Below are 14,683 nucleotides of genomic sequence, written 5' to 3'. Positions count from 1 at the left end.
ATGTGCCTCCTGCATTGACAGGTGGATTCTTTACCCCTGAGTCACCAGGGAAGCCCCCAGCCATCTGTATTTAAATAAGCCTCTGGGTGATTCTGTTGTGTTCTAAAGTGTGAGAACAAATTACAAGATGTCGGTAGAGCTGTGATGAATGGACCTGGGGGGGAGCGTGTGGCAGCAAGATACCAAAGATAAAAATGGTTGAAAGAAGAGGGATTTCCTCTTCTAACCAGGGAGCCTACCTGACGTGTCTCGATGAGCCAGCATATGGCAGCTCACCAGCCCAGCATCTGGTGTGTTTTCTTTGCACCTCAGCAGGACAACAGGCTTGAGCCTGCAGGAACCAAGGTAGTTTGTTCAACATTTTTATTACAGCTGTAAAAACAGTTAATATCACACAAAAGCAAAGGGAAAAGAGGAGGGTTTCTCTGGGACAAGTGTGGGGGGAGGAGAAAGACCCTACACTTCTATCTACCAAGCCAGGAGGTTATAGGAACTTGCTCATTTCCACTATAGGGGCTCAACCAGCAAAGACCTGGTGTCCTAACCAAGGGTCATGGGAATCTGGGTGCAGGGTCTAAGGAAAGGGGTCACCCTGGAGACTGTGGATGTGTAGCCTCAGTTTCAGGATCTGGGAGGGGGATCACCATGGAGACTGGACATGTGACCCCAGGTACAGGATCTGGGGAGGAAGATAGAGGGTCAGATCCCCAGCCTTTGGGAGCATTAGGGACTCTGGTCTCAGTCAGGGAAACCAGACAGAAGAGGTTTAAGAGGGGCTCAATTAAGGGCTCATTGCTCAGCTATCTCAGTTCAGTTCAGTTCAGTTGCTCAGTCGTGTCCAACTCTTTGCAACCCCATGAATTGCAGCACGCCAGGCTTCCCTGTCCATCACCAACTCCCAGAGTTCACTCAAACTCATGTCCATCGAGTCGGTGATGCCATCCAGCCGTCTCATCCTCTGTTGTCCCCTTCTCCTCCTACCCCCAATCCCTCCCAGCATCAGAGTCTTTTCCAATGAGTCAACTCTTCGCATGAGGTGGCCAAAGTACTGGAATTTCAGCTTCAGCATCATTCCTTCCAAAGAAATCCCAAGGCTGATCTCCTTCAGAATGGACTGGTTGGATCTCCTTGCAGTCCAAGGGACTCTCAAGAGTCTGCTCTAACACCACAGTTCAAAAGCATCAACTCTTTGGCGCTCAGCTTTCTTAACAGTCCAACTCTCACATCCATACATGACCACTGGAAAAACCATAGCCTTGACTAGATGGACCTTTGTTGACAAAGTAATGCCTCTGCTTTTGAATATGCTATCTAGGTTGGTCATAACTTTCCTTCCAAGGAGTAAGCGTCTTTTAATTTCATGGCTGCAATCACCATCTGGTGATTTTGGAGCCCAGAAAAATAAAGTCTGACACTGTTTCCCCTGTTTCCCCATCTATTTGCCATGAAGTGGTGGGACCAGATGCCATGATCTTCGTTTTCTGAATGTTGAGCTTTAAGCCAACTTTTTCACTCTCCTCTTTCACTTTCATCAAGAGGCTTTTGAGTTCCTCTTCACTTTCTGCCATAAGGGTGGTGTCATCTGCATATCTGAGGTTATTGATATTTCTCCCGGCAATCTTGATTCCAGCTTGTGCTTCTTCCAGCCCAGCGTTTCATGATGTACTCTGCATAGAAGTTAAATAAGCAGGGTGACAATATACAGCCTTGATGTACTCCTTTTCCTATTTGGAACCAGTCTGTTGTTCCATGTCCAGTTCTAACTGTTGCTTCCTGACCTGCATATAGGTTTCTCAAGAGGCAGGTCAGGTGGTCTGGTATTCCCATCTCTTTCAGAATTTTCCACAGTTTATTGTGATCCACACAGTCAAAGGCTTTGGCATAGTCAATAAAGCAGAAATAGATGTTTTTCTGGAACTCTCTTGCTTTTTTCGATGATCCAGTGGATGTTGGCAATCTGATCTCTGGTTCCTCTGCCTTTTCTAAAACCAGCTTGAACATCTGGAAGTTCATGGTTCACGTATTGCTGAAGCCTGGCTTGGAGAATTTTGAGCATTACTTTGCTAGCGTGTGAGATGAGTACAATTGTGCGGTAGTTTGAGCATTCTTTGGCATTGCCTTTCTTTGGGATTGGAATGAAAACTGACCTTTTCCAGTCCTGTGGCCACTGCTGAGTTTTCCAAATTTGCTGGCATATTGAGTGCAGCATTTTCACAGCATCATCTTTTAGGATTTGAAATAGCTCAACTGGAATTCCATCACCTCTACTAGCTTTGTTCATAGTGATGCTTCCTAAACTCCACCTCAGTCCAGCAATGGGACCCAAGCCTGCTCAGGCTTCAGGGACGGAATAGCAGTGCAAGTCGGAAAGGCTGGAGGGAATAAACAAGGCGATGCTTTTATTTTCCTTAATTCATCCCTATGCTATGTTGGAGAATATTAATTTTGTGGCTTTCTATTTGTCATTAGGGTACAGCTGCCTGATTCATTTATGAAATATACATACAGCGTATCTGTTCTGTTTGTATTCTTTTGCCATAAAGGTTTTGCAGAAAGTCGGCATAGTTCCCTGTGCTGATCATCAGGTCCTTGTGGAGCATCTAGTACAGACACAGATTTCTGTGTATGTGTTATTCCCAACCTCCTAATTAATTCGTTGGCCCTTCCTTTATTTTTTTTTTTTAAATTCTTGTGTTTGAATTCTCAGAATCAACTTGTGTGTTGTAATTTACTTCCTTTGTATCTCTTTTTAAATTTTGCCTAGAAGGGACATCATATACTCTTGTCTTCCCCTGGCTGATTTGGCTTAGAATGTGATCCTCCAGCATCCATTTCTATGGCTACAAGTGGAATAATATCATAATTTCAGTGCAAGCTTTTCATTGCTGAATAATAGTCCGTTGTCTATAAGTACAGGTCTTTTTTGAGCTTTAATCGATCAGTGGACGTTTTGCTGGGTCTGTGTCTTAGCTCTTGTAAGTAGTGCTGAAGTGAATGTTGAGGTGCATGTGACTTTTTGAATAATGGCTTTCTCAGGATATAGGCTGAGATGTGGGAATGTCAGACCCTAGGGTTGCTGCTGCTAAGTCGCTTCAGTCGTGTCCAACTCTATGCGAACCCAGAGACGGCAGCCCACCAGGCTTCCCCGTCCGTGGGATTCTCCAGGCAAGAACACTGGAGTGGGTTGCCATTTCCTTCTCCAATGCATGAAAGTGAAAAGTGAAAGTGAAGTCGCTCAGTCGTGTCCGACTCTTCGCGACCCCATGGACTGCAGCCTACCAGGCTCCTCCGTCCATGGGATTTTCCAGGGAAGAGTACTGGAGTGGGGTGCCATCGTCTTCTCCGGACCCTAGGGTTAGCGCTCTTGAAAAAAATTATCTCTGCCGTGCAGCGGCTGTCAGTTCCAGCAGCTGTAGCCAGTGTTCATTCTGCCGAACATGTGGGTGGTTCCCCATTCTTCCCTGCTCTCTTCCATATATACTGACTTATGAAAATGGCCTTTCTGACTCGTGGAATTTGATTTCTTGTTGTCGTTTTGAATTCGCATTCCTCCTGCAATAACTAGGGATGCTGAGCATCTTGTCTTGTGTTGGTTAGAGTATTTTTCCTTTCTTTTTTTTTCTTTTAGGCATGTGTGGAAATTTTACGTTTCGATTGGAATCTTGCAAGTTGGGTGTGTTTGCAACTTTTTTCTCTAATATTTACCCCAGGACCTTTCTTGAGGCAAGCTGTCATTGACAGCAGCCGCCCCCACCCCGCCCCCCCGCGTCCCCTTGTGAATTGGAGATGCCAGTAAACGCCTTTGGTCAAGTTGTAGTTGCACAAAATGTCCACAAGGTGGCAGCACTTTTGATGACCACTCCGGTTCCTGGGGCAAACGGAGCATTAAGGAAAGTCGGCTAGGGTTATGAGAGTGGAATGTATCTGAGCGAACATTTAAGGGGTTGTATCTCACTACTTATTCCCACTAAAGCATCACACACACACACACACGGCTTCCAGACTAATCCCAACGGGAGCCACAGCACCTTCCTGACTGTGCTTCAGTGCCTGAGGAGTCTGTACTCTCTGGAAGGAGGCTTGAGCTGGAAGTCTCCAGCACCAGGAGACTGGAGGTTAGGTGACTGTTGCCCCCAAGGTCTTTGAGACTTGATCCCACTTGGGTCTGTGGTCCCAACCAGATCACAGAGGACTGTATAGGCTTAAAAAGGGCTCAACGAACACCCTGACGGGCTGTCTCAAAAACACAGCTGTCTAGCCTGGAGACCCAAGCCTGCACAGGCTCCAGGATGGATCACACCCCAAGTCAGGGAGATAGGAGGGAATCAAGCAGGCATCGCTTTTCTTTCTTTTCCTTTAACGTCATGCTGCTGCTGTGTTGGAGAATAGTCGATTTGCAGTGCTGTGCTTGTCCTCAGTGTACAGCTACCTGATTCAAGTATAACATATCCACGGTTTATCGCTATTGCAGTTTTGAACTGTTTACCATAGAAGGTCGAGAAGAGTGCCAAGCATCAGGTCCTTGTGAATTATATATCTCAGATACACTTTTCTGTGTACATAAAAAAGGAAGTTAGGAGATAATTTCTGTGGATTATCTCTTAGAGATACAGATTTCTGTCTTTAGAGATATGGATTGCTGTCTATATATGGAAGGTAGAAAGGAAAAAAATGGGATAATCACTGTAGATTATCTATTACAGTACAGATTTCTTGTGTATATAGGCACGGACATCCTAATTCACTCCTGGGCCATCACTTACATTTCTCTGGAACCCTTCCTTTGAATTCTCAGAATTCAAACTCTGAGAATTCAAAGGTTGTAAGTTTCTTGCCTTATATGTCTACTTTTATTTTGCCTGGAAGGTACCTCATAAACCGTGGTCTTCCTCTGCCTGACAGACTTCCCTTAGTGTGTGATCCTTCAAGGATCATCCCTGTGGCTACTACCGTCATAATTACCTAATTTCAGTGATGGTTTTTTATGAGTGAGAAATAGTCTACTGTATATGTGTACCACAGCTTGTTTCAGCTTTAATCCCTCATTGGAGATTTTATTGGTAGTGTGTCTCGGCTATTAGAAGCAGTGCTGAAGCTTTGTTGGGCTGTCTGTGCCTTTTGATCAATGGTTTTCTCAGGATATAGACTAAGGTGTGGGAATGTCAGATCCTAGTTTTAATCTCTCTGAGAGTCTTTTTTCAGGCTTTCAGAAACTGTCCGTTATATTGACTGTTGCCAATGTATATTTCCAGAGACAGCTTAGGGGGATTCTTTTTCCTCCAGGCTCTCTCCCACATCCATAGGTTGTAGATTAATGATGACCACTGTGACTGGTGGGATTTGATTTCCCATTGTCGTTTTGAATGGCAATCCTCCTGCAATTAGGGATCCTTAGTATCTTGTCTTGTTGTGGAGGTTTGATTTTGTTTTAGCTTCCCCCCACCCCACCCCAAAAGGTTGTCAGGAGAATTTTTGACAATTGGGTTATTGAAAGTTGGCTGTGTTTGGCATTTATTTTTCCATTACCCGCCCCAGGACATTTCCTGAGGAGGGTAATGTTAATTTCTGTCATTAACGGAAATCCAGCCCTCCTGCTTTGAGTTGCCGGTGCACATCGGAGAAAATGTTGTAGTTACAGAAAATGTCCACAAGGCAGCAGCATCACCCAGGCCTACCTTTGGTTCCTGGTGTAACAAAAACCTTAGGAAAAGTTTGCTTCTTGGGCCGTGAAATAGGGAGGAGTGTGCCTGAGCTAACCCAAAAGGGCTTGAGTCTCAGTAATCTTTCCCCCTGAAGCGTCACACAAACAGCCCGCCCTGGCTAATCTTTCCAGGACCACAGTACGCTGCTGAGGGTGCTTAGGTTCTAGTGCTAGGAGGCTGCACTCTCAGGAACAAGGCTTGAGCTGGGATCCCCAGCACCACAAGAGGTTGAGGCTAGCTGAACCTTGCCTTCAAATCCCTTGAGGCCCTTGGTGCCGTTTGGGACTCTGGTCCCAGCCAGAACTTAGGAAACAGTATTAAAAGGGTCAACCAAGGGCACCCCACCAGGCTGTGTCAACCACCCCAGTTCAGCAGTGGGACCCAAGCCTGTCCAGGCTCCAGGGACATGATAGCATACCAAGTCAGGGAGGTCGGAGATAAGAGAGTAGGCACTGCTTTTCTCTCCTTTTCATACCATCTTGTCGATGCTGCAGTGCAGTACACTCGATTTGCCATTTTGAGGTTGTCAGCGTACAGCTTCCTGACTCAGGTATACTATTTATGGGGTGGGGCCGCACTATTTTTTTGGCCATAGAAGGATAAGCAGAGTGCTGAGCATCAGGTCCTTCTGAATTATCTATCTCAGTGTATACATAGAAAAATCTTAGGAGATAATTATTGTGGATTATCTCTTAGAGTTACAGATTTCTGTGTATCTGTGCAAGGAAGGAAGTTCCCAAAGACCATGGTCTCAGGCTAATTTCAGGGATTCTGCTGCACCTGGGGTGTAAGAGCTAATTTCTTTCCTCTTCTTCCATCCCATAGCCCCTGGTGTTCTTTGGTTTTGGACACAGCTCTGCTTGTATGCTGCCTTCTGGTGTCTGCTCTCTGCCCAAACAAGATGGGGTGAAGGCCAAGACTTACTAGGGCTCACTTGTTCAGTCAGGCTGGCATATGGTAGCCACAATTGGGACTTACTGGGCAGTGCCTGCAGCTGGACAGACCTACTGGATGTTGCTATAATCTGAGGTGTGTCATGCACGCTCCCAGAGGAATTGGCCCTGCATCATGGGTCCCTAGGAAGAGCCAAGCTGCTTAAGCTCCCAGCAAGTGCTGCACAGTGACCTGTGGCAGCTCCACCTCTAGAGTCAAGCCCGCAGGGGCAGCGTTTTCTCTGCTGCCCCCTGTGTTCTCCCTGGCTTTGGCAGTGGCTAGTGGCTTACATTTTCCCCTCTGGAATCATCAACTGAAGTCCTTACATAAGCATAAGGTGAGTGATAACTAATGTAAAATTAACAATGTGCTATTATTCTTTGCAAGAGTTGGACACGACTGAGCAACTTTCACTTCATGATGATCATGATTATTCTTCCTGTTTGATAACTTTGGTTTCAAAGAATTACATTACCATACATTGTGCCCTTCTTGATCTCTTTTAACTGGAGAAACTGCATTTCAGTCTATCATCACAAATAAGCAGGGTTTTTTAAATATAATATTACTGGTATTGTATTATGAATATGACTATAATACTATATGCCAAGAACATTTATGATTCATTCATTAATGTATAGGCTAGGTTATGTGAAGAAATCATATGGTTTACTTTAGGCTACCATAAAGCAATCATATTTCTGCTTCTTCATTATCAATGCATGAATCATTATACCTGTAATGATATAAATAAAATTTTCTTTTTCATATCATTTTTTCATTTTTGGTGTCTAGCATTAGTAATACATGTAACACCTACAGTATTTTGTATCATGTAAGATAATATTGATGTTTGTACCAACAGACCATCTTGTAAACAGTTGATATAAACTTAAAGTATTGATAAATACCGTATGGCAACTTACTCCAGTTTTCTTACCTGGAAAATTCCATGAACAGAAGAGCCTGGCAGACTACGGCCCATGGAGTAGCAAAGAGTTGGACACAACTGAGTGACTAAGCACACCTGAGATTGCACACATCCACAAAATATACATAAATCTATTTATAACAACAACAACTGACAGACCATCTTATAAACACATGATATAAACTGAGAGTATTGATAAATACAGTACAGTACTATAAATGTGTTTCCTCTTCCTTATGCTTTTAAAAGTTCTTTCTCCAGCTTACTTTATTGTAAGAATATAGTATACAGTAAATATAACACAAAAAATGTTTTAATGGACATTTATGTTATCTTTAAGGTTTCTGGTCAGCAGTAGGCTTATCGTAGTTAAGTTTTAGGGGATTCAAAAGTTATACACAGACTTTCAACTGTGCAAGAGTCAAATGTATATTAAAATTCGAGAAGATACCTTTTAGAAAGAGAGAACAATGAATGCAAAGGTCCTGAAGTAGGAGCGCCCTTGGCATGTTTGGTGAACAAAAAGATGGCCGGAGCGTGATGACCAAGAGAAAGAGGGGTGGTAGTAGATGAAGCTGGAGAGGTGAGTAAGAGCCAGAATATGTAGGAAATGGTTCTCAATACTCATTTCTCATTAGAATCAGTAGAAGTGCTTTAAGAAATACACATGACTAGGTCCCCTTTCTTCAAGAAACTGATTTAATTAGACTTAGGTGGGACTGAGACAAAGGTGTTGTGAAAACATCTTTGGGGAAACCAATGGATATCCGAGGTTTGGACTTTCTAATGTTGAGACTTTCAGAGAAACTTGAGTAGGAAGACACATGTGAAAGATTGTGTGTAGAAACAGAGAATTAATGAAGGCTAACCCTGGTAAGCTAAAGAATCATTTCCAAAGAATTGCTCTTTCAAGAACATTCCCCCACAAATAACTCTGAGCAGTCTTAATTGCTAGACCTCCTGAGAACATAAAAGCATCCTCTGCCAAGAAAACTTAACCCAAGAGACACCAACTAATAAAATGTCAAGACAATCCATCTTTCAAGTAAGCTAATGTGTATTGAATTTCAAACATGTGTCAGACATTGTGCGCTTGGCACTTCTTTATAGGATCTCATTTTATCTTCACAATTTCATTTTACCTATGAAGTAGATATATTTTAAAGATGATAATACTCATCTTGGAGAGATTAAGTGTCTTACATAATGCCACATGTTAAGTGGCAGAGCAGAAACGTGAACTCATGTCTCTCTGATTCCAAAAATTCTATGATTGTCACCCTGTGCTGTATGCAAGATCTAGTTTGCTAAGGTTACAAAGCCTTAGCTGAAAGCAAAAGTGAAGATCTAAAGAGCCTCGTGATGAAAGTGAAAGAGGAGAGTGAAAAAGCTGGCTTAAAGCTCAACATTCAGAAAACTAAGATCATGGCATCTGCTCCCATCACTTCATGGCAAATAGATGGGGAAACAATGGAAACAGTGACAGGCTTTATTTTCTTGGGCTCCAAAATCACTGCAGATGGTAACTGCAGCCATGAAATTAAAAGATGCTTGCTCCTTGGAAGAAAAGTTATGACCAATCCAGACAGCATATTAAAAAGCAGAGACATTACTTTGCCAACAAAGGTCCATCTAGTCAAAGCTAAGGGTTTTCCCCGTAGTCATGTATGGATGTGAGAGTTGGACTATAAAGAAAGCTGAGTGCTGAAAAATTGATGCTTTTGAACTTTGGTGTTGGAGGAGACTCTTGAGAGTCCCTTGGACTGCAAGGAGATCCAACCAGTCCATTCTAAAGGAAATCAGTCGTGAATATTCATTGGAAGGACTGAAACTCCAATACTTTGGCCACCTGATGTGAAGAACTGACTCATTTGAAAAGACCCTGATGCTGGGAAAGATCAAAGGCAGGAGGAGAAGGGGACAACAGAGGATGGAATGGTTGTATGGCATCACCGACTCAATGGACATGAGTTTGAGTAAACTCCAGGAGTTGGTGACGGACAGGGAGGCCTGGCGTGCTGCAGTCCATGGGGTTGCAAAGAGTCGGACATTACTGAGTGACTGAACTGAAGGTTACAAAATGGTCAATCTTATTTTTTTTTCAAAACACTGCTTCTCCAGGAAAATTCTCTTGAGTTTCTTATGAAATACCTCCAGATATAGAATGAATCTAAGACACTCTGGTTAAGAGATAGTTGTGAGAGTCATTACCCAACTATCCGTACCTCCCCATGTAGTGATAGAAAATGCAATCTAGCCAAGTGACAGGTTCTGGCCAGTGAATGGGAATGAGTGAGAACAATTTCTATCATTTCTAGGGTAGAGCACATAATTTCTCCCTATACCACATCTGCTAGCAACCTTTCAAATAACAGCTGTTCCATCAGCCAATTCACAGAACTGTGATGGACAGGTAGTAAGAGCAAAAAAATAAAGGAATTTTTGTTTTTTTATCAATGACTGAGTTCTGTGGGATTGTTGTACAGCATAGCACACTTTATCACTTATCCTGATACAAATTTGATCCCCTATCTGTGTTTTATAGGGATGACAAATTACCAGTTCTAATTATGTAAGACACATACCCCAAAGCATGTCTGTGTTTTATTTTGTTGCCAAATCTACATGAAGTTTGAAACTCCAAGTCCTTTAGTGGAAAGCATTCCTTGAGATATTTTTTCAGTATTAAAAAATCAGTTGTCAAGGCAGTTGAGTAGAAGATTAATAAAAGCCATATTCAGACCACAAATCCTTCCTTGGACAGAAAACGCACATATGAACCAAACAAGGGTAAAAGGAAAGTCTCCAGAAGAAGAACCTACACATATTAATGTTCCAATGGGAGAACTACATCAGTTTATTCAGCAAATATTGACAAACTTACTGGATTTCAGGTATTATTCAGAGTTATAGAGATAGAATAGTGGACAGAACAAAGATTCTTCTTTTCACAGTGTTTATATTACAGTGGAGTGAGGGAAGATAATGGCATGGATTCGAAAACATTTAATTGTGCCAGTATAAACTCTCCTTATTTCTCATATGATCAGAATAAATGAGAAATGTGGAAAGCCAACAACTGCATTCTTGCCTCAACATTTAGGGTTAAGTATGAAGCAATACATGTGGTAATGTAACCTACATCATTTGGGGCCCTGAGATGCAGGTCATTAATTTGCCTTAAACTTTAAATACAGGTTTTTTATTTCCCTTCACAGGAAACAACAGTTCTTTCTTCTTCTAGCTGCACCTGGAGACCTGGCCATTCTCCTGGAGAAGGAAGTAGAATCAATGTTTTGATACTACATCTGGCATCTAGGGTTGCCTTCATCCCCTTAGGAACCTCTGAAGATATAAAAGTACGGTTTAAGAGGAGATTCTTCCATGAGAATCTACTATTTTTCCCTCTAATGTATTTTTAATCTAAGTTATAATGTTGTTATTGCTGATTGTCTATTCTTTATTTTTTCCTGTTGCTTTTGTTCAGTCACCAACAGCAATGTCTGACTCTTTGTGACCACATGGACTGCAGCTCACCAGGCTTTCCTGCCTCTCACCATCTCCCGAAGTTTCCCAAGTTCATGCCCATTGACTAGGTGATGCCATTGAACCATTTCATCCTCTGTTGCCCTCTTCTCCTTTTGCATTCAATCTTTCCCAGTATCAGGTTCTTTCCCAATGAGTTGGCTGCTCGCATCAGGTGGCCAAAGTATTGGAGCTTCAGCTTCAGCATCAGTTCTTCCAATGAGTATTCAAGGTTGATTTTCTTTACGGTTGACTGGTTGGATCTCCTTGCTGTCCAGGGGACTCTCAAGAGTCTTCTCCAACACCACAGTTTGAAAGCATCAATTCTTCAGTGCTCTGCCATCTTCATTGTCCTGCTCTCACATCCATACATGACGACTGGAAGGACCATAGACTTGAATTTATGGATCTTTGTTGGAAAAGTGATCTTTGCTTTTTAACACACTGACTAGGTTTGTGAGAGTGTTCCTGCCAAAAAGAATCATCTTCTGATTTCATGGCTGCAGTCACCATCTGCATGATTTTAGAGCCCAAGGAAAGGAAATCTGTCGCTGCTTCCACCTTTTCCCCTTCTGTTTGCCATGATGTGATAGGACCAAATGCCATGATCTTAGTTTTCTTAATATTTAGTTTCAAGCCAGCTTTTTCACTCTCCTCCTTCACCCTCATCAAGAGTCTCTTTAGTTCCCCTTAGCTTTCTGCCATTAGAGTGAAGTTGTTGATATTTCTGAAGTTGTTGATATTTCTCCTGGAAGTCTTGATTCCATCTTTTAAATAGCTTATTTCTTCTAGGCCCTTATTAAACATTTCTTCTGTGTTTTCATTTTGTTTAACTTACTGTGTTTGTGGTCTCTTTTCTGCAGGCCAGAAAGCTCATAGTTTCTCTTATTTGTGGGGTTTGCCCCCCATAGGTAGGGTTAGACTAGTACATTTTGAACAATACTCATTGGGGGAACTTGTGTCTGTATTCTGGTGGATAGAGTTGGATCTTGCCTCTCTGAAAGTCAGTGCCGTGTCCAGTAATGTGTTTTGGGTTGTCTTTGCACTTGGTATTGCTCTGGGCAGTCTATCTGCTAATGGGCAGGGTTGTGTTCCTGTTTTGCTGAAGGATCGGCATCAGGCATTTGGCCCTGAAGCTTGCTGGACTTTGGGTGGTATCTGGTCTTATTGTTGAGATGGAGGCCTTTGGGACAACTCTTGCCAATTAATGCTCTATGGGATTGGGAGTTCTCTGGTAGTCCAAAGTCCTGAACTTGGGTTCCCTCACCTTGGTTGTTGAGGCCCAACCCCTTACTGTAGCACTAAGACTTCACAGGCCATACAGCACAGAAGACAAAACCCAAAGACTAATGGTGAAAGCAACATTTGACAGCCAAGAACACCCAAAGAAACTCAATGCCTACAAAGAGAAGAGTGAAAAAGGAAAAAAGGATAAAAATGGAGTCAAAAAAGAAGAGAGCACTCAAGCCAATAAACAAATCCATAAAAATGAAAACTATACATTTTTAGTTTTTGAAAAACTATACATTTTTGAAAACTATACATTTTTAGTTATTGTAGAAAAAATACAAAATCAAAAACACAGGGAAAAATGCAATATAACTAAAGAGTACTGTAAAACTAAGGAAATAAAATAAAATGAATATCTAAAAGTAAGATGTTTTTAAAAAGCAATAAGTAGTTTACAAAAAATAAAAATTAAAGGAATAATAAAGAAAGGACAATATTCGAACAATATGCAAAAGAAAAAAATAGAAAATATACAGAAAGGTAGTAGAAGAATTGGAGAAGGCAATGGCACCCCACTCCAGTACTCTTGCCTGGAAAATCCCATGGACGGAGGAACCTGGTAGGCTGCAGTCCATGGAGTCGCTAAGAGTGGGACATGACTGAGCGACTTCACTTTCAATTTTCACTTTCCACTTTCATGCATTGGAGAAGGAAATGGCAACCCACTCCAGTGTTCTTGCCTGGAGAATCCCAGGGACGGAGGAGCCTGGTGGGCTGCTGTCTCTGGGGTCACACAGAGTCAGACACGACTGAAGTGACTTAGCAGCAGCAGTAGCAGTAGAAGAATCTCCTCATGATTCCTCCATTTTCCACTTCATACAGTGTGCTCCAGACAAACTGCCTACTCAGAAAGTCCTCCAATATTTTTAGAAAGATCTCTGGACCTTTTGTTGGCCGTGTGGGGTCAGCTTACACTCAGATCTTGCCTTACTCCAGCTTGAACTTGCTCCCAAAGTCCACAATTGCCCCTAAAGTCTCAGGCTAATTGCAGGGATTTAAGCTGCTGCACCTGCAGCTGCAGGTGCTAATTCCCTTCCTCTTCTTTAGTCACACGGCCCCTGGATTTCTGCTTTTGGGCCAGACTCTGCTTGTAGACCACACTCTGGTGTCTGTTCCCCACCCATTCAAGAGCAGGCGAAGGCTGAGACTTATCAGGGCTCACTTGCTCAGTCAGACCAGAGAAAGGGCAGGGTATGGCAGCCACAAGTGGGATGTATCAGGGAGAGCCTATGGTGGTAGAGACCTGCTGGATGTTGTTACAGTCTGAGGTGGGCAGTGCAGTCTCCTAGAGGAATTGGCCCTGGATCATGAATCCCTTGGAAGAGCTTGGAAGAAGGTCAGCGGTGACCTGCTGCAGGGTTGGGGGCACTGATTGTAAGTGTGTGCATGGGACCTTTTGAAGGAGGTCGCCATTATTCATTACCTCCACCATGGTTTGGCCTCAGGTCAAACAACAGAGAGGGAACACAGCCCTGTCCTTCAACAGAAAATTGGATAAAAGATTTACTGAGCATGGCCCTGCCCATCAGAACAAGACCCAGTTTCCCCCTCAGTCAGTCTCTCCCATCAGGAAGCTTCCATAAGTCTCATCCTTCTCCATCAGAGGGTAGACAGACTGAAAACCACAATCAAAGAAAACTAACCAATCTGCTCACATGGACCACAGCCTTGTCTAACTCAATGAAACTATGAGCCATGCTGTGTAGGGCCACACAAGATGGACGGGTCATGGTGGAGAGGTCTGACAAACCATGGCCCACTGGACAAGGAAATGGCAAACCACTTCAGTATTCTTGCTTTGAAGACCCCATGAAAAGTATGAAAAGGCAAAAATATAGGACACTGAAAGATGAACTCCCCAGGTCGGTAGGTGCCCAGTATACTACTGGAGATCAGTGGAGAACTAACTCTAGAAAGAATGAAGAGATGGAGCCAAAGCAAAAACAATACCCAGTTGTGGATGTGACTGGTGATGGAAGTAAAGTCCAATTCTGTAAAGAGCAATATTGCATAGGAACCTTGAATGTTAGGTCCAAGAATCAAGGTAAATTGGAAGTAGTCAAACAGGAGATGGCAAGAGTGAACATCGACATTTAGGAATCAGCAAACTGAAATGGACTGGGATGGGTGAATATAATTTAGATGACCATTATATCTACTACTGTGGGCAAGAATCCCTTAGAAAAAAGTGGAGTAGCCATCATAGTCAACAAAAGAGTCCGAAATGCAGTATTTGGGTGCAATTTCAAAAACGACAGAATGATCTCTGTTCATTTCCAAGGCAAGCCATTCAATATCACAG

This window comes from Bubalus bubalis, chromosome 24 (assembly GCF_019923935.1).
Source record: "Bubalus bubalis isolate 160015118507 breed Murrah chromosome 24, NDDB_SH_1, whole genome shotgun sequence".
NCBI lineage: Eukaryota > Metazoa > Chordata > Mammalia > Artiodactyla > Bovidae > Bubalus > Bubalus bubalis.
Note: the sequence above shows the minus strand (reverse complement) of the source record.